At 48.2% G+C, this 23,208-nt stretch overlaps 1 protein-coding gene across 1 annotated transcript in view; it reads left to right on the forward strand.

The window, feature by feature from the left end:
* Positions 1 to 23,208, forward strand: part of TBL1XR1 (TBL1X/Y related 1) — a 102,235-nt gene that overhangs the window by 14,423 nt on the left and 64,604 nt on the right. The gene's annotated exons all lie outside the window — the stretch shown is intronic.

Raw genomic sequence — 23,208 nt, forward strand, 5'->3', positions numbered from 1 at the left:
CCCAGTTTAGCAAGTACATGCAGTCCGTCGCGGGTTCCCATAGCGGGCGTGACCGCGACTGCGCTGCAAAGCGACGGACTGGTCGTGATCGCTGGAAGCCAGAAGATTTTGAGATTTCCAGCGAAGGAGGGGTGACGTCACGGGCACGTGAGTGGTTCAGCCAATGAGGGCGAACTACTCACGGCCCCCGGTCGAACTCGCGTCTCCTGCACCAGTGTGCAGGAATCGCTGTAGTAGCGGCGACGGCTGACGTCATGCGGTTGCGTCGTCGTAGCCGTCACCGCTACTATAAACTTAGCCTAACAGAGCTTACAGCTAGGGTATGATCTTCAGAGATTGCACAGTGGGGAATTTAAACACACACACACACACACACACACACACACACACACACACACACACACACACACACACACACACACACACACACACACACACACACACACTTTCTATAAGACCTACAACAACCAAACTTGGAAGGATTACTTTATGTATCAAAATAAGGCGAACTGTCATGGCTTGGATCCTTTTGAGCACTCTAAAGGGGCAACGGGATGCTGCTAGGAGCGTTAGGTCCCATGTTCATGTTCCATATCTACTATATATTTCTGAAAGCACTGTATGTCTGCGTCCCTAGCGGCAATCTCATTGGTCCCTTGGCCTGCCCGCCCCCGCACCTCTCATTGGCCTGAGGCAGAGTGACGGGCAAAAAAACACACACACACACACCCCCCCCCCCCCTCACACACACACACACACACCCTCACACACACCCCTCCCCCCCCCCTCACACACACACACACACCCCCCTCACACACACACACACACCCTCACTCTCCCCCGTCAGTTGGACCGCAGCTCACCTTCCACACACACCCCCCCTCCTCTCCCGGTGCCTCTCACTCTCTCCCCCCACCTCACCCAAATCCCCACGCTCCGCAACATCCCCAGCCGCACCATCACCCTCATCGTGCGCCGCGGCCCTCCTGCTCAGCAGCAAACTCCAGGCTCCTCCCCCCTCGCGGCGCGGCCCGGGCCTCCTGCTCTCCCCCTCACGTGCGCCGCTACCGGAGAGGGGAAGCGCGGCCCGGGCCTTTTGCTCTCCCCCTCACGTGCGCCGCTACCGGAGAGGGGAAGCGCGGGCCGGGCCACCTGCTCTCCCCCTCACGTGCGCCGCTACCGGAGAGGGGAAGCGCGGCGCGGGACTCCCCCTCACGTGCGCCGCTACCGGAGAGGGGAAGCGCGGCGCGGGACTCCCCCTCACGTGCGCCGCTACCGGAGAGGGGAAGCGCGGCGCGGGACTCCCCCTCACGTGCGTCGGCTCCCGGACGGAGGGGAAGGGCGGCGCGAGACTCCCCATCACGTGCGCCGGCTCCCGGACGGAGGGGAAGCGCGGCGCGGGCCTCCTGCCACTCTTGCCCCCCCCCCCCCCAGCTTCCCGAACTCACCTCCTGCCCCAGCCAGATGCCACGGGGTCAAGGTAAGTCACCCACCGTCTCCCACCCACGCACTGTCACCCAGTCACCCACACACCCACCCAGTCACTTTCACCCAGTCACCCACCCACCCAGTCACCCACCCACTCACTCAGTCACCCACTCAGTCACCCTCCCACCCACTCAGTCACCCTACCACCCACTCAGTCACCCTCCCACCCACTCAGTCACCCACCCACCCACTCAGTCACCCACCCAGTCACTTTCACCCAGTCACTTTCACCCAGTCACCCACCCACCCACTCAGTCACCCACCCACTCAGTCACCCACCCACTCAGTCACCCACCCACCCACTCAGTCACCCACCCACTCAGTCACCCACCCACTCAGTCACCCACCCACTCAGTCACCCACCCACTCAGTCACCCACCCACTCAGTCACCCACCCACCCACTCACTTAGTCACCCAAAAACTCACTCAGTCACCCACCCACTCACTCAGTCAAGTCACCCACTCACTCAGTCAAGTCACCCACCCACCCAGTCAAGTCACCCACCCACCCAGTCACCCAGTCACCCACCCAGTCACCCAAGTCACCCATCCATTCACCCACCCACCCACCCAGTCACCCAGCCAGTCACCCACCCAGTCAAGTCACCCACCCAGTCACCCACCCAGTCAGTCACCCAAAGTCAGTCACCCAAAGTCAGTCACCCAAAGTCAGTCACCCAAAGTCAGTCACCCAAAGTCAGTCACCCAAAGTCAGTCACCCAAAGTCAGTCACCCAAAGTCAGTCACCCAAAGTCAGTCACCCAAAGTCAGTCACCCAAAGTCAGTCACCCAAAGTCAGTCACCCAAAGTCAGTCACCCAAAGTCAGTCACCCACCCACCCAGTCACCCACCCACTCAGTCACCCACCCACTCAGTCACCCACCCACCCAGTCACCCACCCACTCAGTCACCCACCCAGTCACTCAGTCACCCACACAGTCACTCAGTCACCCACCCAGTCACTCAGTCACCCACACAGTCACTCAGTCACCCACCCAGTCACTCAGTCACCCACCCAGTCACTCAGTCACCCACCCAGTCACTCAGTCACCCACCCAGTCAGTCTCCCACTCGCCCACCCAGTCAGTCTCCCACTCGCCCACCCAGTCAGTCTCCCACCCGCCCACCCAGTCAGTCTCCCACCCAGTCAGTCTCCCACCCAGTCAGTCTCCCACCCAGTCAGTCTCCCACCCAGTCAGTCTCCCACCCAGTCAGTCTCCCACCCAGTCAGTCTCCCACCCAGTCAGTCTCCCACCCAGTCAGTCTCCCACCCAGTCAGTCTCCCACCCAGTCAGTCTCCCACCCAGTCAGTCTCCCACCCCGTCAGTCTCCCACCCAGTCAGTCTCCCACCCCGTCAGTCTCCCACTCAGTTTCCCACTCACCCACCCATTCAGTCTCACACTCACCCACCCATTCAGTCTCACACTCACCCACCCATTCAGTCTCACACTCACCCACCCATTCAGTCTCACCCAAAACCACCCACCCACTCACTGACCCCACCCACCCACTCACTGACCCCACCCACCCACTCACTGACCCCACCCACCCACTCACTGACCCCACCCACCCACTCACTGACCCCACCCACCCACTCACCGACCCCACCCACCCACTCACTGACCCACCCAGTCACCGACCCCAGTCACTGACCCACCCAGTCACCGACCCTGAAAAAGTCACCCAGTCACCGACCCACCCACCGACCCAAAGTCACCCACCCACCCACCCAAAGTCACCCACCCACCCAAAGTCACCCACCCACCCACCAACCCAGAGTCAAACCCAAAGTCACCCACCCACCCACCGACCCAAAGTCACCCACCCACCGACCAAAAGTCATCCACCCACCGACCCAACTCGCCCACCCAACCACCGACCCAAAGTCACCCACCCACCGACCCAAAGTCACCCACCCACCGACCCAAAGTCACCCACCCACCGACCCAAAGTCACCCACCCACCGACCCAAAGTCACCCGCCCACCGACCCAAAGTCACCCACCCACCGACCCAAAGTCACCCACCCACCGACCCAAAGTCAAACTGACCCAAAGTCACCCACCCAGTCACCGACCCAAAGTCACCCACTCAGTCACCAACCCACCCACCCACCCACTCAGTCAAGTGTCACCCAAACACACAGTCACCCACACACTCAGTCAACTCAGTCACCCACCTAGCTGTCAAGGGGGGGGGGAAGCCTAACCCTGTCGTACGCCCCCCCTAAAATTACATCCCGGGCAACGCCGGGTCTCCCAGCTAGTCTACTATATATTTAAGCTGTTTGTCTATTCGCTGAATTTGGACACATCTTAAGATATCGTAATCACATTTTGCACGATGGTTCCTGAGATCAAGGAGCAGGTTGTTATCTGTTTGGATACAATTGAATATATTCTATTTTTAATTCTATGAGTTATTACAATTTTTTTTTCTCAAAGCAAGTCAGCCACTGGTAGGCCATGTATCTGGCACATGACATCATACTGGTGACATCATAATGAGCGTCAGATAGATCTAAAGTTTACACAAAAATCAGACAAAGAAAGAGGAAATAAGTTGGCGTGTGAGGAGAAAGTAAGAACGCTGGAGGATGAGAGAGGGACACAACCACGTGACGTCAGCCGTCGCCGTTGTAATAGCGATTTCCTGCACTATGGTGCAGGGGATGAGAGAGGGCGATTGGGGTGTGTGGCTGTGAGTGGTTCGCCCTCATTGGCTGAACCGCTCACGTGCCGCTGACATCACGCGGCAATCGCCGAAAAAGTAAAAATCCTTTGGCTACCGTCTATCGCGACCGCTCCGTTGCTCTGCAGCACCGCCGCGGTCGGCCCAGTATGGGCACCCGCGACGGACTGCATGTACTTGCGACGGCGCTGCGTGACATCGCAGTCGCCGTAGCCACCACTATAAGCACAGCCTTAGAATTCCCGAGAAACACCGGGTACTTTCAGCTGTTTATTATATATATGTTTGACCTGCATGCAGTAATTTAACGTTGAGTCTGTACTACTTGGCTGGAAGGGATCAATCGGGCTTCACACAGTGATACAGACCTGGAACCGTGTGTGCAAGGTTTTTTTTTGTCTTGCGCAAATAGTTTTGACTACAGAGTCTCATAAGTGCGGTACCTGTTTTCTTGCCATGCCTCTTAGAGCCCTATCCAGTATGTCCGAAGCAGCCGATTATCATCGTTATCGGCCAAAACCTCCTATTGAAGTCACTGGGAGTTTTTGGTACCGGCCGCTTCGGACTATATTGGATTAGCCCCTTGGGTCTAGCTTTGCTGTACTCTGTAACCTTTCTCTCTGTGTGGGTGTAAGAGGAACGGACTGTGGAGTTTAGAGAGAAGTATCCTCAAACACTTGTAAGATCTCTGAGCCTCTTGCTACCGAAGCACATAAGTGGCCACCACTTATAAGTATGGACTTGAACTGCATACAACGTACTTTGTTTCTAAGTAAGTCGTTGAGTATGTGGGACTGGCTTGAAAAAGCAAAATTGCTGGTACTCAGGAATTTATACTTCATGGGTTTTAAATTGTTTTTTTTTTTTACTATAAAATGTTACTAACACCAAGATTGGGCCTATGCTCAGAAAAGCAATTCAGTCCAAACATTGAGAAACCTTCTTGTTAGTAACAGCCTTAAAAAGAGACATTCTTGAAATAAACAAAAGTAAAATCCCATTTCTTCCGGCACTCCTACTTTCAGGAGACCAATTCAGTGTAAGGTTTTTTTTTTTTTTTACCAGCTCCACATACCATGCCACGGTAACCGCACGCTGCTGAGCAAGGTGCAATCCACCTTGAAAAATCGGTGACTTTCTCCTTCATTAATCTCAAATAATGTTATGCCATTTTCCGCCTCACTGCAGTAATAAATGCTGAGTAACAGGCCACATTTTGGATGGCGTACAGCAGTGGGTGAGAATATTCCGTTCATAGCTGTTACTATTTTTATTTGTTATTTAAAAAAAAATTATGTAAGAAACTGATTTACCAATCGCCAATAGGGCAGTCCTTGGGCGATTTGCGTTCCCGATGCCAACGATGTGTAAGAAAAATGATATAGAACCTTGTTGCGCCCTAAAATATAGTTTCCCGGCGAGCTGTAGATGACCTTTGATTTTAAAGGAGAAATTCAAAACGGCGATTTCCCCCCCCCCCCCCCCAATTTTTTTTTATATATGGCATTGAAGCAGGGGGTCCCCAAAGCTGAACCCATTAATTTCAGCTGCGGTGACCCCTGTTTCTGGAGATACTTACCTCCTGAAGTAGGTGCCGGTAGCAGCCCTGGATCAGCAAGCAGGGCTTTCAAATTTAAAGCTCCCGCGTCACACGGGCCGAAGACGCCGTGGATTCCTATTGGCCCGCAGAGCGCGAAAGCTTTCAACAGCGGACATAATGTGAACCCTGACTGCCGCGGGGAGCGGCTACCGGCACCTAATTCGGAGGCAAGTGTCCCCGGAGCTGAAATGAATGGGGTTCAGGTCCGGAGACCCCCTGCTTCAGTATGTGTGTGTATATATATGTATATATATATATATATATATATATATATATATATATATATATCTCAGACGACTTGGATTGCCTCTTCAATTCGACAGGAAGGTGTTTAGTTTGCCATATACGTTCTTTTCTAAAGAGGCCCATTACCATAACCCATGGGTTCTCACCTCCAGCTCTCAAGACTGCCCCAACAGGTCAGTTTTTAAGGATATCCCTGCTTCAGTACAGGTTTGATTGAGCCACCTGTGCTGAAGCAGGGATATCCTTAAAACCTGACCTGTTGGGGCAGTCTTGAGGACCAGAGGTGAGAACCCCTGGCTTAAGACAATTACTGACTGTGTGGACAATGGGATAAGTGTACGCGCTGTGTGCGTTTGGTCACAAGCTATTTCTTTGTGCATGTTACATGGCAACAGATCTGCTTTTCCCTGTTTGTTGTTGGAAATAATACACAATGCTTATTTTTTTTCTTTCTATCTAGGGCAGCACTCTGGTGCGCTGGTTTTGTGTGTCTTTCTTACATTTATAGCGTAAATAATTGATCATGGGTCACTGGAATCTGGCCAATCCGCATAGGGCTCTGAAGGGCATTAGCAGTAATGTGAATGATTCATGTCCCCATAATCCTGTATGTAAGATTGTCTTTCTTATCCAGTTCTTGCTCTGCTTGTTAGTACTGCCAAGGCTGGGAGTGAGAATTACGTGTTTGCAGCATAAAAAGCCAATTTCTGGCCACAAGTGCAGAAACGCTAACTTTGGATACATTCCCCTGCAGATTCTATTTGCCCCTATTCAGTATGCTTTAAATCGACAATCCAAGCACTTTTTTATTTTTGTACATTTTTTTTAAATGGGGGTCTCCAGAGTTGAACCCCATTAATTTCAGCTCGGCGGACCCTTGCTTCTGGAGGTACTTACCTAATTAGTAGGTGCCGGTAGCTGCTCTGCTCTATTTAATTTTTGAAACTGGAGGTTATTTCCAGAGCGAAAATGCGTTATTTTCAGCTTTGGGGATCCCCAGAAATAGTTTGTTTTAGCCCGTTCTGTTTTTTTTTTAAGAGGATTACAACCAGTTTTTTTTGTTATTTTACATTTATTTATTTATTTTAGACAGGATATAAGTAGGGGGTCTCCAGAGCGGACAGAGCGGAACCCCGTTAATCTCCGCTCCGTGGAGCCCCCTGCTTCCAGAGATACAGACCTGCATAGGGGGTGCTGGTAGCTGCTCCGGCTCAGCTAGCTGGCATTGCGGGGATCAAGTAAGGACCGCTTTTCAAAGCTCCCCCACCCTGCGGGCCAATAGGAAGCCGTGATGTCATCAGGTTCGGCTTCCTATAGGCCGATGTGATGCGGGAGCTTTAAACTTTAAAAACCCAGTTGGCTCAGCCGGAGCGGCTACCGGGGCCCCCCACAGAGGTATCTCCGGACGCAGGGGGTCCACAGAGCTGAAATGAATGGGGTTCAGCTGCGGAGACCCCCTGCTTCACTCCCGTAAAAAAATAAATGTAAATGTAAACAAAAAAAACCTTTTTCTTTAAAGATGACATCATCTATTGCGGCTTTCAATTGGTCTGCTCTTTGGCAGCCAGTGTGTTTTCCCAGGAAGGGGGGAGAAGATCGTCGGCTAGAACTGTAAGTATCTAGGGAGCTAGGGGATCCCCAGAACTGAAAATAGAGCGGTTCATCTGCAGAAGACCCCCAGATTCCAATCCTGTTTAAAAACAATAAAACATACAACCACCTCCTCCCCCCCAAAACATGATCAGCCAGGATCGAATCTTTGTAGAGCGTTAATTACACTAATATGGTACTTATTTGTTTGCCAACTTTAAGTAAAAATATAATCCTGTGTGTATTTAATATGCTGACCGCTAATTTATTTCTGCTTTTGTATCTTTATTTGTCTTTTTTTAATTGAAAAACGTATCTCATAATCTGCAGTTGACACTGAGTCCAGTTATTGCCACTCTTGGTCACTGGTCTGTCGTAGATCACCTAGAGCATCGGACTTCTGAAACCTATGATATCAATACATCTATAGATATATTATTCCTTATCACAATGGTTTTATATTTCATAATGGAAATAGCAATTTGTTGTGATACAGAATTGTGTGTGTGTGTGTGTGTGTGTGTGTGTGTATATACAAAAAAATAATAATATATACTTCCATAACCTCCTAGATCAGGGGTGCGAGATTTTTTTTGGGGGGTCGCGGGCGGTTGCAGATGTCCCGCGCTCTTCCACAAGGCATTTAAATGCCTGGGGACAGCGCGAGGCCTCTGCAACCTCCTACTTACCGAGATTCAGCCAGCTTCAGGACGCGTTACCATGGCAATGCTGCGTCAAATGATGCCGCGGGGTGACGTCACGGTTGCCATGGTCACACACGACCCCGCGGCGTCATTTGACGCCGGACAGAGGTAAGGGGGGGGAGGAGGGGCGAGAATGGAGGAGAGCAGGCAGGGGGCGCAACATGCGCGGACATGGCGGCCCCCTTCTCAGTAGCGCCGAATTGGCAGACCGCCGAGAAGTGGGGCCCTACTGTATTTAAAATGGGAATCTGACGCGTGCGGATATCATAAATGCCTGCGTAAAGGATACAGTTCTTGCGTCTTGCTAGGCCAACATCTTAATGCAGCGGCCCCTTTTTTACATCTTAACAAATCTCCCCTTGCCCTTTCCTGAGCTGGTTCTATTGTTTCAATCGGGTGCTCCGTTCAGAAGATTTAAGCATCTGAAATGTTATGGGGCCTATTGCAAATCAGCAAAGGAGGCCGATCAGCCGGCTTTATGCTGCAGTTCCCCCATTTACTCCCAAACCGTCCCGATCGGGGACTGCGCCTGATGTAGAATAAGTTCCTAAGTGTCCGGGGAGGCTAAAATGGAGGTCTGCCCAGAGCAGTCTGAAGGTTACCTTGGTAACCTCGGACGCCAGAGATGAAAAAATAAATAAAATGCGGATGTTACTAGCAGCCGGGGGAAAGGACACTTGCATCTTCCTTTGTTTTGAAGACGGGATTCTCCAGGGCCCCTTTGGAAGTGTTAAAAGCACCAATGCTGACAGCAGAATTCTATCTATATCCGGCAAATAAAACTATCACTTGTGAGCACATTCATGTCTCGGGCAGGTCTGCAGCCCTGTCTTAGGCCGTGATTATACCTAAAAAGGCGGTGGTGCGTTGTTGCGTGTAGCGGCAAAACAAATAGCTTACATCAAATGGAAGTGATCATACTGCAAGCGACGGTCGCGGCGCGACGTACTACAAAACGTACGGCTGGGGAAGAGACTGAGAAATGTGTTTGTTTCTTGCGACGGCCGTGTCATGTGATGGAAACGACCAATCACAGTACGTTCTGCCAGAGAACAACGTTTTGGATTTGTTGAGGCACACTACGCTCAGCACACACCCACACACACTACGCTCAGCACACACCCACACACACTACGCTCAGCACACACCCACACACACTACGCTCAGCACACACCCACACACACTACGCTCAGCACACACCCACACACACTACGCTCAGCACACACCCACACACACTACGCTCAGCACACACCCACACACACTACGCTCAGCACACACCCACACACACTACGCTCAGCACACACCCACACACACTACGCTCAGCACACACACACACACTACGCTCAGCACACACCCACACACACTACGCCCAGCACACACCCACACACACTACGCTCAGCACACACCCACACACACTACGCTCAGCACACACACACACACTACGCTCTGCACACACCCACACACACTACGCTCAGCACCCACACACACTACGCTCAGCACACACACACACACACTACGCTCTGCACACCCACACACACTACGCTCAGCACACACCCACACACACTACGCTCAGCACACACACACACTATGCTCAGCACACACCCACACACACTACGCTCAGCACACACCCACACACACTACGCTCTGCACAGACCCAAACACTACGCTCAGCACACACACACACTACGCTCTGCACACACCCACACACACTACGCTCAGCACACACACACACACACACACACACACACACTACGCTCAGCACACACACACACTACGCTCAGCACATTCTCATGTACACTACGCTCAGCACACACCCACACACACTACGCTCAGCACACACACACTACGCTGGGCACACACACTACGCTCAGCACACCCCCACACACACTACGCTCAGCACACACACCCACACACTACGCTCAGCACACACCCACACACTACGCTCAGCACACACACACACACACTACGCTCAGCACACACACACACACACTACGCTCAGCACACACCCACACACACTACGCTCTGCACACACCCATATACACTACGCTCTGCACACACCCATATACACTACGCTCTGCACACACCCATATACACTACGCTCCGCACACACCCACACACACTACGCTCTGCACACACCCATATACACTACGCTTCGCACACACCCATATACACTACGCCCCGCGCACACACACACTATGCTCTGCACAGACACACACTACGCTCCGCACACACCCACACACACCCACTACGCTCCGCCCACACCCACCCACACTACGCTCCACACACACCCACACACTACGCTCCGCACACACCCATATACACTACGCTCCGCGCACACCCATATACACTACGCTCCGTGAACACCTATATACACTACGCTCTGCACACACCCATATACACTACGCTCCGCACACACCCACCCACACTACGCTCTGCACACCCACACTATGCTCTGCACACCCACACACACTACGCTCTGCACACACACACACACACACACACACACACACACACACACACACACCGCTCTGTACACACCCATATACACTACGCTCTGCACACACCCATATACACTACGCTCCGCATACACCCACCCACACTACGCTCTGCACACCCACACACACACTACGCTCTGCGCACACACACACACACACCGCTCTGCACACACCCATATACACTACGCTCTGCACACACACACACTACGCTCTGCACACCCATATACACTACGCTCTCACACACATACACACACATTACGCTCTGCACACACACCCACACACACTGTGCTCTGCACACACACACTATGCTCTGCACCAACACACACTATGCTATGCAGCCAGGGATTCTGGGAAATTACATGCAAATGAGCACATGGTGTGCCCTTTTGGTTCTTGTCCCATAGCCAATGATTGTGCGGAGTTTGATTGGCCCTTTCTGCTGGTTTTCAGTCGTGGTTTTATAGTCCGGGTTTTGAGTTGATCCACACGAAGATTTTTATCTAGAAAAATGGGTGACTTTGGTTACACTTTTTGTGCTAGTGAAACAAGGCGGGAAGTAATAAAAAGATTACAGATGTAAACAATTTAGGGTTGCCAGGTGTCCAGTATTGAACAGGACTGTCCTGTATTTGGACACTGCCCAGTAAAAATGAGGTAATACTGGACGTCTATGTGTATACCACCGGTATTACCTCTCTGGACATAGTGACCTGACCGGCTTGGGGGAGCCGTGGAAATTTCTCGAGCAGAGCTGGTGCTTCCTTCATCCAGATTGGCTGCATTACCCAGCAGCAGCCGATCAGGAGGAGGTGTAAGGAGCCTGAGAGTGGGGCCAAGGAGAGGAAGAAACAGCATGGAGTGGAGAGAGGTGTGTGTGTGTGGGTGTGTGCGCGCGCGTACGCATGTGTCTCTAGCGCTTCGCACTTTCACCATTGTGTCCAGTATTTTTAGAGAAACCACCTGGCAACCCTAATAAAAAATAATATATATATACCTTGCGTCTTTCAGTGAGCTGATTTCAATCACCATTTTTTCGTGGCTAAAATGCCTTATTTCATTCCTTGAAGAAGACCACATTATGCTTTGTTCATGTGTTGGAATAATTAGACCTGTCTGATCAAGCAAAAGTGACAATTAATTACTATTTGTGTAAAGGCTGAAATAATGAAACAGTTTACACATATTTGAGTATTTTTATATTTATTCTTAGATATTAATTACTGCATTTCACAGTTAACTAGATTAAATACAAATGTTTCCAATCCAGAAGAAATTGGTTTATAATCGCAGTCAAAGAGAAGGAGCGGCTCAGCGAGTAAAGACACTGACTGTAAATAATGACGCTGAGTGTGAAGCAGGGGAACCTTGTTTAATTCCCGGTATCCGCTCTTTGTGACCTTGGGCAAGTTACTTTATCTCCCTGTGCCTCAGGCACCAAAACATAGATTGTAAGCTCATCTGGGCAGGGGCTGTGTCTGTAACATTCCTATGTGCTGCGTTCTGCGCACTGCACTGTAACTGGGACGCGCTTTGAGTCCCATAAGGAGAAAAGCACTTTGTGAAATAAAGTTATAACTATTAATCTTCTTTGGGGCAGATTCATCATGTGCAAATATGGGAGAAAGTATCTGATCCAGTGTTAAAACCCACTGACGTCAATAGGTGTCAATGCCGGATAAGGTGCGCTAAGCCCGGCGCTGGCTGAATCTGTCCCGATGACAGCTGGTAGTTTTTAACATTATTCTTCTTCTTTCTCACAGTGGACGACCATTTAAATGACACAGGTTTATTGTTCGGATCAGTGGCAGAAAGACCCCGCTTGATGTAATAACGTTTCGTAAATCCGTTCAGGGTGCGCAGCGTGTAAGAAACCCTCAGCCCGTTATTCAGTATGCGCTTCCCTTCTCTGGAGTAGATATGCAATAAGTATTAAGCTGAAGTTCACGAGCCGGGCAGACATGGTTTTTTATTTTGCGATTTAACATTTTTCAAAAACATGAAATGGAAGAACTCCTCCCCCCCCCCCCCGCCCCCGGAAAAAGACATTTGCGCTTCTCTAGTTTGGAGAAGATTTCAGGGTTGGACAAGAATTAAGTGGGAGAGAGGCGCGTTGTTGCTCCCCCTCTCTACCCCCACATCTTGGCGGTTCTGTGTCACAGTGTGTGTGTCCGTGTGTATCTAACACAGACAGATTTTGTTGTGCGCTGTTGCCAGTTTCAGCCGCGTACCGCACAGGGGCTAAACTGTGTAGGTATTCGAGAGCCAAAAAAAAGAGCTTCAGAACATACTTTATAAGCCCCAAGTGTTGTGTGAGATATATTTTTCATTAATTCCGCCCTTTTCTAAGTAGAACAGTTTGATTCTCTGATGCGTTGGGTTGGATTCTTGTTACATTAGCTGAGTAGCAGAGCAATACGTATGTATTCAGGTTGACTTCTACCAGACACAGATAGTGGTAAAAATCATACGCTGTTTTTCTTAAATAGGGACAGTTATAGATGCAACATTGTTACTGTTCTGTAGTTCAGGGGTTCCCATCTCCAGAAACCCCTCAACAGGTCCGGTTTTAAGGATATCCCAGCTTGAGCACAGGGTGCTTATTCAGCAGCTCAGTGATTTTGATTGAGCCACCTGTGCTGATGCAGGGATATTCCTAAAACCGGACCTGTTGAGTGATCTTGAAGACTGAAGTCGGGTACCACGGTTGTAATGTCCAGATTTGCACGTGTGACAGGCAACACACGAGCAGTGTGTTGGCTGTCCATGCTTTGGCACAGGTGACTCAATCAGTCTCTGCTTCAGCACAGATGGCTCAATCAGTGGCTCAGTCTTTGGCCGAGCCTCTGTCACGGATGCTCACTACAACCTGAACTGGACCGCGGAGCTGAGGCGGGGAAGATATATAACCACAGCCCTAAGCCACGGGGATGGGTCCGGATTGCAGAGTCATGGACTTGTAGCCGGGTCAGGGTAGGAGAGTGGAGAGGGTAGAGGGTACTTGCCTATGGTCCGTGGTTGGAGAGCGTAGAATGGTCGAGGTCCGTAAGCCGAGGTCGTGGAGTAGAGAGAGTAGAAGTCCGTTAAACAAGCCGTGATCCAGGGGAGCAAGAAGAGACAGGTCCGGCACAGGCAGGGTCACAACAGGGATAGGTATACCGACAGAGACAGGTACTCAGGCTGCAAATGAGCACGGTGCATAGAAGGGTCTATGCTCAGTAACAAGACAGAGGGCTGGGTGGATATAAATAGAGCGATGGACCAATGGAGAGAAGGCAGGGGGGGAGTAACTAGCAATAGGTAGTGATGGATAGGCTGTAGTTACCTTGGAGGTAGGTGCAGCACAGCTGATGGTAGTCCTGGCATTAACTGCTGCATGACGTGCATGCGCGGGAGGCGCGCCATGTGCACACGCGGGAGTCCCGCGATGTGCACGCGCGGGAGGTGCGCGACGTGCGCCGGCCACGTTGCTGTCTGGAGCAGGCGAAGTGACGCCGTCATGGGCGCGCGTCTGCCTGTTGCGGCGGTGGGCGTGCACTGGCGGGAGTCCGCGCGCATCCCCGAGTGACCGGCGTGAGGTGTCGGGAGGCGGGGCTTCGGTGCGACCTTTACAGCCTCTGATTGAACCACCTGTGCTGAAGCAGGGATATCCTTAAAACCTGACCTGTTGGTGGCCGTTGAGGACTGAAGTTGGCCACTCTTACACAAGAACAAGCTTGGTTGAATGAATGAATGAACAATAACTCACTGTTCTAAGATCCATTACAGTAGCAAGCACCAAGACCTCAGGTTCTGTCTGTGCTGGGACGTTAAGAGAAGTGTAGGTGCGCTGCAGCCATTGTTTTTAAAATCTAATGAAAACGAAGTGCACTAGAATAAACATGATCCGAAGATAAAGTAGATGGTTTGTGTCTCTTAATATATGCATAGGATAATTAGATGTGCCGAAATTCGCTTTAAAGTCTGTTTTTCCCCCCTTTAAAATTGTTAATTTATCCAAGGGCCTTCAGGGTAAAAAATGTGAGCAAAATTGTCCAATGTTGTGGTACAAGCTCTATTCCCCGCCTTCCTTATTCATTGTGAAAAGGCTGCTCCCCTCCCCCAATGTTATTAACACTGTCAGTGCCAGAGGGCTGTGCTTCCTTCATGACCACGGACCCGCCTGCACTTCCGCATCCCATGACCGCCACGTCACGAGGGTCCCTCGGTGGCACGTAAACTGTATGTCATTAGGGCACAGAAAGGGTTAATTTTCATCCCCCCCACCCCCCCTCATTTTGTAATATTTGCTCATTTAAAAACGTTGAATTAAAACCAATAAATCATTAGCGCCAGTTATTTTAGAAAGGATATTTCACGTATATAATTGAAAATGTGAAAATATGGTGTTTTCATGGAGAATCTGAATTTTTGGGGCTAAAAATTTGCCTTTCTGTAATAATAATCCATCCTTCTGTTGATTTACTTAAATCGGTCATGTATATAAATGTATTATTTTGTAGTATTGGGAAATAAAGTTGCATCTCAAATGTATGCTTATTACTTTGCATTACACAGTTTCATATACTTTATTGCCAATTACAACATCGTATAAAAGATACAGTTTTATTGTGCCAATTTATAGCAGGGATTTTATGGAAAAACTAATCTACAGTTTATGGATCGCAGTACACAATAACCTTACTTTAAGATGGTTATTTGGGTTACTGATATCCTATTACATTTGCCAGATTACAGCAAATAAAAATACTACTTGTGAATTTGCATGTCTCAGACAGGTCTGCAACCCTGCCTTTCCCCATTATCTCTTAGGCCGAGGCCCCTCTGCCTCAGTCAGCGCGCCCGCACTGCATGCGGTCTGTAGGGAGAGGGAGGGGGGGTGGTTTGAGCGGAGGGCTGCAGCGGGGGTCTCCCGGGCTGCAAGAGGGTGCAGCGAGCCCCCACACATGCCCTCGGCTGCTCGCTCTCCGTGCTGCCACCCCCCCCCCCCGGTCAGTTCGTCCCCGTCTTCCCGGTCGGTCCGTTTGTCTGTCCCCGTCCCCCCCCTGTCAGTCCGTCCGTCACCCCCTCTCCCCCCCCCCCCCACACACACACACACAACACACACACACAACCATATACACATACCCACACTCTCCCCCCCCCCCCCCCCCTCCTTTTTTGGAGGTTGGGGAAGCTCTGACACTCCAGCCCCGGCGCTGATAGGCTCACCAGCGCACCACGTGACGCGTCACCGCTCGGGATCGCAATCCTTTTGCATCCCCTGGCGGCTGACGCGTCACAGCGCTTAGGGAGCCTCGTCAGAAGGAGGCAGCGGGGACAGACAGGCATGAGGTAAGGGGCTGGTGGCCCGCACGCACGCTGCCGCGCGTGCGGCCGTACGCAGCGGGTCCTCAGCCTTAGCATACAGTGCTTCCACTGCAGCCAGGTATTCTGGGAAATGACATGCAAATGAGCACACAGTGTCATCTTTTGCTTCTTATCCATTTTATCATGGACCCCCTGTACCCTTATGCCTGCCGCATTACACAGCTGTACAGCACTGCCTGGGTTACAGAAGTGCACAGACTGTAACCCTACTCACAGACAGCTGTTTCAACCGTTTGGGTCTCATCACTGTGAGGCTGGTTATACATTGACAAATGCCACTTTTCATATGCCTGCGTGGGATGCAAAGGGATTGACAATCGTGTAAAATACATCCCGCTCATTGTCCGGAGATAAGTCTTCACATGGAGAATTATTTTTATAAAACTTCCAGCACAATGTTTCCATTTTGAAAGCATGTGTAGGTAATATCCCAAATAAATATTATTTTATAATCTAGCTGCAGACAAAGCAAAATTAAAGATTAGATAACGTTTATTTATTATTATTAATATTCCTATGTTAAAAGCCAGAATTACTGTTGGTATAGGTGGGGGGGAGGGGGGTGTTTGAGGATGAACCGTACTTCCAAAATTCAGTGTTACTGTAGCATTGTTTTAACCCTTTAATTCTCACCTTTTTTTTTTTTCTTACCTCTGCTGTATCTCTACATAAAAATAAATTATTTCAGTAAAGGATGAGAAATGTCATCAAATACAACCAATATGCCTAATCCCGAGATCATTATGACTGTTGTTACAACATAAATTGTACTGAAAAACTAATCTAGTTTATGGATCATGGATTTGTGTATTTGACTGTTACAATTAAGTTAGTATGGAGATTCATCGGACAGATAATCTGTTCTGTATATTTATTTTCGTAATCCCAGAAACACATCTACGCTGTGGCATTGAAATTCAAGGCATTTAATACCCGATTAATAAATATCTCTGCGTGTTTGCATCCATTTTACATTGTGATGTGCGATGCTTACAAGCGAAAGTAACAGGGTTTTTTTTTTTAAATATTGTAATAAATACATATGGATACAGCTGAAAAATAGATATTGAATTAAATAACGTGGCCCTCTGCTTCTGTAATTGACAAATAGTAATAAGATATACTTTTGATATATTTTGCTAATAACGCGATGCGAGCTTGGCTCCCAATTTTTGTATTTATGAATACTTTACAACACGATTATTGGTATCTTAAATACTTTATTGTACAACGCATACAATGGTACATTATTTCTAACTCGGTCCGCTTATAATGCGATGCGATTCTTTGGACCCCAAGCACAGTGTTATAAGGGGGTTGAGAAATAGGACTGGTATCTGCATACTAAGCTTCTTTTACCTTTTTACTAATTACAGGCCTGCAATAATCTTCTATAATAAGAATGTTTCAGTGAAATTGGTGATAATTTCTGGATTTCCTCCTAAATATGAATGGAAATCCTATGTCAAAGTAAATGTTTTTGTTTTAGGCCATTGGTCTTTCATCATGGTTACTTTCCATTTGTTTTCCAAAATGAAAATGCCCACAATTTAGCATCTGAAACATTTCTAAGGCCGTGCTTATTGCCCCGGCGACGTGATGTCATCCGTCGCCGTTGTCGCAGCGATTTCTGCCTATAGTGTTAGATGCAAGAAATGGCGACCGGCCGGCATGGTGGGTGCGTGGCCATTAGCGGTTCGCCCTCATTGGCTGAACCGCTCACGTGCCCGCTGACGTCACGCTGCGGCCGCTGAAAAATCAATTTTCATTGACTTCCAGCGATCGCGACCAAACCGTTGCTCTGTCGCGTCTCTCATACTTTAGGCGCACGCAACGGATTCAAGACACTTGTTTTGACGCAGCGTCGCCGGGACTATAAGCGCGGCCTAACAGTCCAAGTTTTGATTGCGGTATGATTGGCAAACATTCTTAGCAGTAAACACAAATATTATTTACATTTTATTTGAATTCACATCAAATTTGTAATTGTTTGGGTGCTCCTATTATAGCATTGGTTCTGAACTCCAGTCCTCAGGTTTTAAGGATATCCCAGCTGGAGTACGCATGGGCCAGTCATTTTGACTGAACCACCTGTGCTGAAGCAGGGATATCCTTAAAACATAACCTGTTGAGGATTCTTTTGGACTGAAGGCGGGAGCCACTGCAGTAGAGGACACGTGTAAAGATCCCTCATGCGGTGTTGAGCCACGTTGCTTGTTGATTACTTGTTACAGTTCTGATATCATGTATTGCTTTATTTATGACACCCATTTATGTTCAACATGTTTCATTACTGGTCCACTAGTTCACACTTTGTACAAAGTATCGTGTAAGAAGGGAACAGATCCTGAAAATATCAAGCCGATCTTGCAAAAATGGTCACTCCATATACTGTAAGTCTCCCATAGGGCCAAGTGAGAGTCAAAGCTCCAACAAAAATAAGAGAATTTAATTTGAGTGATCTGCCTTAAAAGCAACCCCCCCCCCTTTCCAAAGAAAGTTAAATCATCCACGAAAAAAAAAACAAGACCCAAGAAAGCTCCGAAGTTTGTTACAATTCGCAATTTTTATCATCTTTTTTGTTGTTACACAGGGAGGGAGAACAAGCAGACACTGAGATTCAAACCGTGCTCGCAAGCTTCAAAGGAGTCGCACGGTACTACTCGCTCTATATAAAAAAAGTATATTATTAGGGTTACCAGACGTCCCGCATATACGAGTGTCCCTCATGTCATTGACTTGTCCCGGAAAGGTCTGTCGGGACGCAGAATTGTCCCGTATTTTAGCGCCTTGACGTGAAATGCCTGAATGTAAAATGACTGTATTGAAATCAGTCCTAAAAACCGAATAGATTTCTACTTGTGTAATAGTGACATTTTCTGATAGATGTCGTCTTACTAAATTATTCAAATAATAAAGTTAGGACTCTGCCTGGTCATCTTGCAATACCACGACACGAATAGGCGTTGCTTTGTCCCACCGCTATAGGCGTTACTAAGTGCGCGTCTTTCCCCGCCCGGCCAAGCGCAGAGAGGATAAAAACCAAAGAATATAGCGGTCACGCGGGAGGTACCATTCAGCGCGAAGCGTTTGCAAATCATTCTCGCTCATTATGACGTCACACGTCCATACTTGATTTCGGCGTCCCCTATTATACAAATGTAAATGTGACAACCCTAATATTACAGGAATATTATGGATCCTTCTCAAATGTGACCTAAGCTTGCCACATTTTCTTTGCATTTTTTTATTTTATCATAAATACTGCTCTGATGTCACATGATTTAACATCGGCATATTTAAAGGCAGGCTATACCCTTCAAACGGGTGCAAAGATGCCCAGCTGTCATCTGTGATGTCACTTATTACTTTGGGAATAGCCCGAGATGCTGCTGGGTAATGAGATAATGCTTCTGCCTTTTCCTTCAGGGCAAATAGTCATACAGTAGGTTCACTACCATGCTTCCTTGTTATTCCAACTTGTGTTTTACTGATAAACGCCACAAAGTTGTAGTCATGTCATCGGTTTTCAGATGCATTAGAGCAGGGATGGCCAACTGCAGTCCTCAAGGGCCACCAACCAACAGGTCAGGTTTTCCGGATATCCCTGCTTCAGCACAGGTGGCTCAATTAGTGGCTAACCCCTGCATTAGAGAGAGGACGAACAAATGATATGTCGTTGTAAAAACCTTTTGAGATGGCTCACAGACACATTTTAAGATTACATTTTTGAGGATGGTACTGGGTACAGGGAATGTAATCTACAGAAAGCACATGAAGTGCCTCAAATCATTCTCTGTTACATTGAGTAATAAATCCGTGTTACCCTGGTTTGTATTGAAGCGGTGCCTGTGCACACCTAACTGGAAGTCCTATTTCATTTAATGAGTCACCGGGGCCCAGCTCTGAAGGACTTCTGCGCTAGTCCTTGGCTGAAAAGAAGTGAGGGTTTTCGAGAGCCAACATGAAATCCGACGTTTGGGATGTGTTTATAACCTTTAACAAGGACGGATTGTTAATAACATACAAAAGGTGTGTGTGTGTATTTGTGTATATATATATATATATATATATATATATATATATATATATATATATATATATATATATATATATATATATATATATATATATATATATATATATATATATATATATATACCCCTCCTACCTGTGCTCCGTGTTCCCACTGTGTCATTGGACACGCGGGTCACCTCACGCCACATCGGCGCGTTGACAAGTGAATGCAGTCCGGCGCTGTGAAGTCGACATGTAATCCCCAATACAAACCATATACACATTAATACAACCAGTCGAATACAGGGTATGTGGCTAAAGAAGAACAAAATCCTAAATTCCACTTAAGGTCCAAATCACCGGAGAGTAATCTAATTCCTAAACTAGGGCTATGCTCAGAACTCAATATAGAATCGAAAAAAGTGACGTCCCCTAAGAGCTCTCCGTTTCCCCTCTCTCCGTTACCCCTCTCTCCGTTAACCTTCCCTCCGTTGCCCCTCTCTCCGTTGCCCCTCTCTCCGTTGCCCCTCTCTCCGTTGCCCCTCTCTCCGTTGCCCCTCTCTCCATTGCCCCTCCCTCCGTTGCCCCTCCCTCCGTTGCCCCTCCCTCCGTTGCCCCTCCCTCCGTTGCCCCTCCCTCCGTTGCCCCTCCCTCCGTTGCCCCTCTCTCCGTTACCCCTCTCTCCGTTACCCCTCTCTCCGTTACCCCTCTCTCCGTTACCCCTTTTTAAAGAAATACATTGCAATCTTGCTTGCCACAATATATATTTTTTGTAAAAATTTGCTGTACACAACTTCCTAAAAATTAACGAATAAAAGGGGATTGTGACCATAGCTGTCTGCACACCACAAAAATGGGGACGTTCCCACCAATTACACCGATACTTCAGTACTAATGATGCTAATGATTATATGCCCAGGGCATAGATACGTACATCAATCTTGTATATCATTTTAGTAGGACTATGTTTGTATAGAAAATATGGACATACCAAAGTCTCGGAATTAAAAATAATAATATAATATAAAAATTTGTCTGGGAACAAAACCCAAGCTTATCTTTAAACTCAAAATGTGGTTGACTAATGCCCGTAAAATAACCCATATATTGAGCAGAAGACGGTACAAACGGATACAAAAAGCCCTATATTTCCGGGACACTGGGCGCCCATTATTATTTTGCTAGTTTTAGCAAATTAAATTGACCATCCCATACATTTAAAGCTTACATGGCAAAGAAGTTTAAACTTTTGAGGAGGAGGAAGATGGGGTGGCTCAATTCCTGGCCAGTCAGGTGACCAAGTGGGTTTTGGTGGTGGGTCATCATGATAATGTTCAGATGATGGATGGATGTGGCACTAGTAGACTAAGCAGTGAGGTTGAGGGCTCTTCTCCAGGACGTCTGGATACTAGCAGTGGGCAGCATAGGCATGGGGAAAAGGGTCCCTCAGTTGACAAACACATGGAACAATTATATCTAATCCACTGCACCAGCTTTCGGAAGGGTGTGCACGTACCATTGATCACACAATAGGGTCCCCATGCTGAATGTAAAATTGGCCGTTGACATGCTGCCTTTTCACTTTGTGGTGGGCAAGTGCTTTAGGGAACTACTCAAATGTGCCGAGTCTTGCTGGAAAATGTAGAGTAGGGTATATTTTTCCACCAATGCTGTTCCACGACTGTGCCAAGAGGTTTTTGAATTGGGGTGTATTTTCGTGGGATTTTTTGCGGAATATAAGAAAATAAACTAGAACAATTTTGCAAAGCAATTTTGAAGACATTCACATCTCTGGTAGTGGCCAATGGTTTTTGTTGGTCTGTGTATTTGGGGGGAGGTGAGGCTTGACCTCTTTAGCCTGTCCAAATAAATTATTTAATTGTGCGCTCTTTATAAATAAACTGTATTTAATGCATAAACCCAAAGGAAATATTACATACTTAAAGGGTTTACTTTAGAAAAAACTAAAATATATATAATTTTTTTATTATAGGTTTGAAGCAGGGGGTCTCCGGAGCTGAACCCGATTCATTTCAGCTCCCGCGACCCCCTTCTTCCAGAGATACATGCCTCCGTAGGCAGTGCCAGTAACTCTGCTGAGTTTTAAGGTGCAGGTCACGTGGGCCAATAGGAAGCCGCACCGGATGATGTCACGGCTTCCTATTGGCCCGCGTGACGAGGGACATTTAAACGCCGCAGGGCATTTAAACACCACCATTAGATTAAGGAACACAGTTACTCTGCCTGCAGGGATATCGGCACTGCTACGAAGGTAAGAATCTCTGGAAGCTAGGGATCCCCGGAGCTGAAATTAACTGCTTCAAACCTGTAATAAAAAAAATATATATATATTTTCCTAAAACGTTAACCCTATAAAGTTGTCAAGTACTGTAGGACACACTGCTCCTTCAATATAATGCGTGGGGCCTTTTAAATAACTGTTGTACAAAATAATTTGCAAGTTGAAATGTTGAGCCTTCACTATACCTGGAGGCAATGCAGTGCGTCTGCAGAGGTGCGTAGCATGTGATTGTGGTGCAGAGACGTCCAGCGTTGCTGTTTGTTTAGATCCCATCATCATTCTTGTTTGGCAAATTCCGTGTGCACTACATTATTAGCCTCTGAAAATATAGGTGTGTGTGTGTGTGTGTGTGTGTGTGTGTGTGTGTGTGTGTGTGTGTGTGTGTGTGTGTGTGTGTGTGTGTGTGTGTGTGTGTGTGTGTGTGTGTGTGTGTGTACCATACAACATGTCCTCAAGGGCCACCAACAGTTCATGTTTTCAGGATATCCGTGCTTCAGCATAGGTGGCTCAATCAGTAGCTCAGTCGAAGACTTCACCACCTGTGCTGAAGCAGGGATATCCTGAAAACATGACCTGTTGGTGGCCCTTGAGGACTTGAGTTGGCCGCCCCTGCCATACACACACACACACACACACACACACACACACTTTTTCTTTAATGTTTATTATATAATTTGTGTAGATAACAAGTAGGTCTGCTCTGTGAC

Source organism: Ascaphus truei, chromosome 14, assembly GCF_040206685.1.
Source record: "Ascaphus truei isolate aAscTru1 chromosome 14, aAscTru1.hap1, whole genome shotgun sequence".
Lineage (NCBI taxonomy): Eukaryota > Metazoa > Chordata > Amphibia > Anura > Ascaphidae > Ascaphus > Ascaphus truei.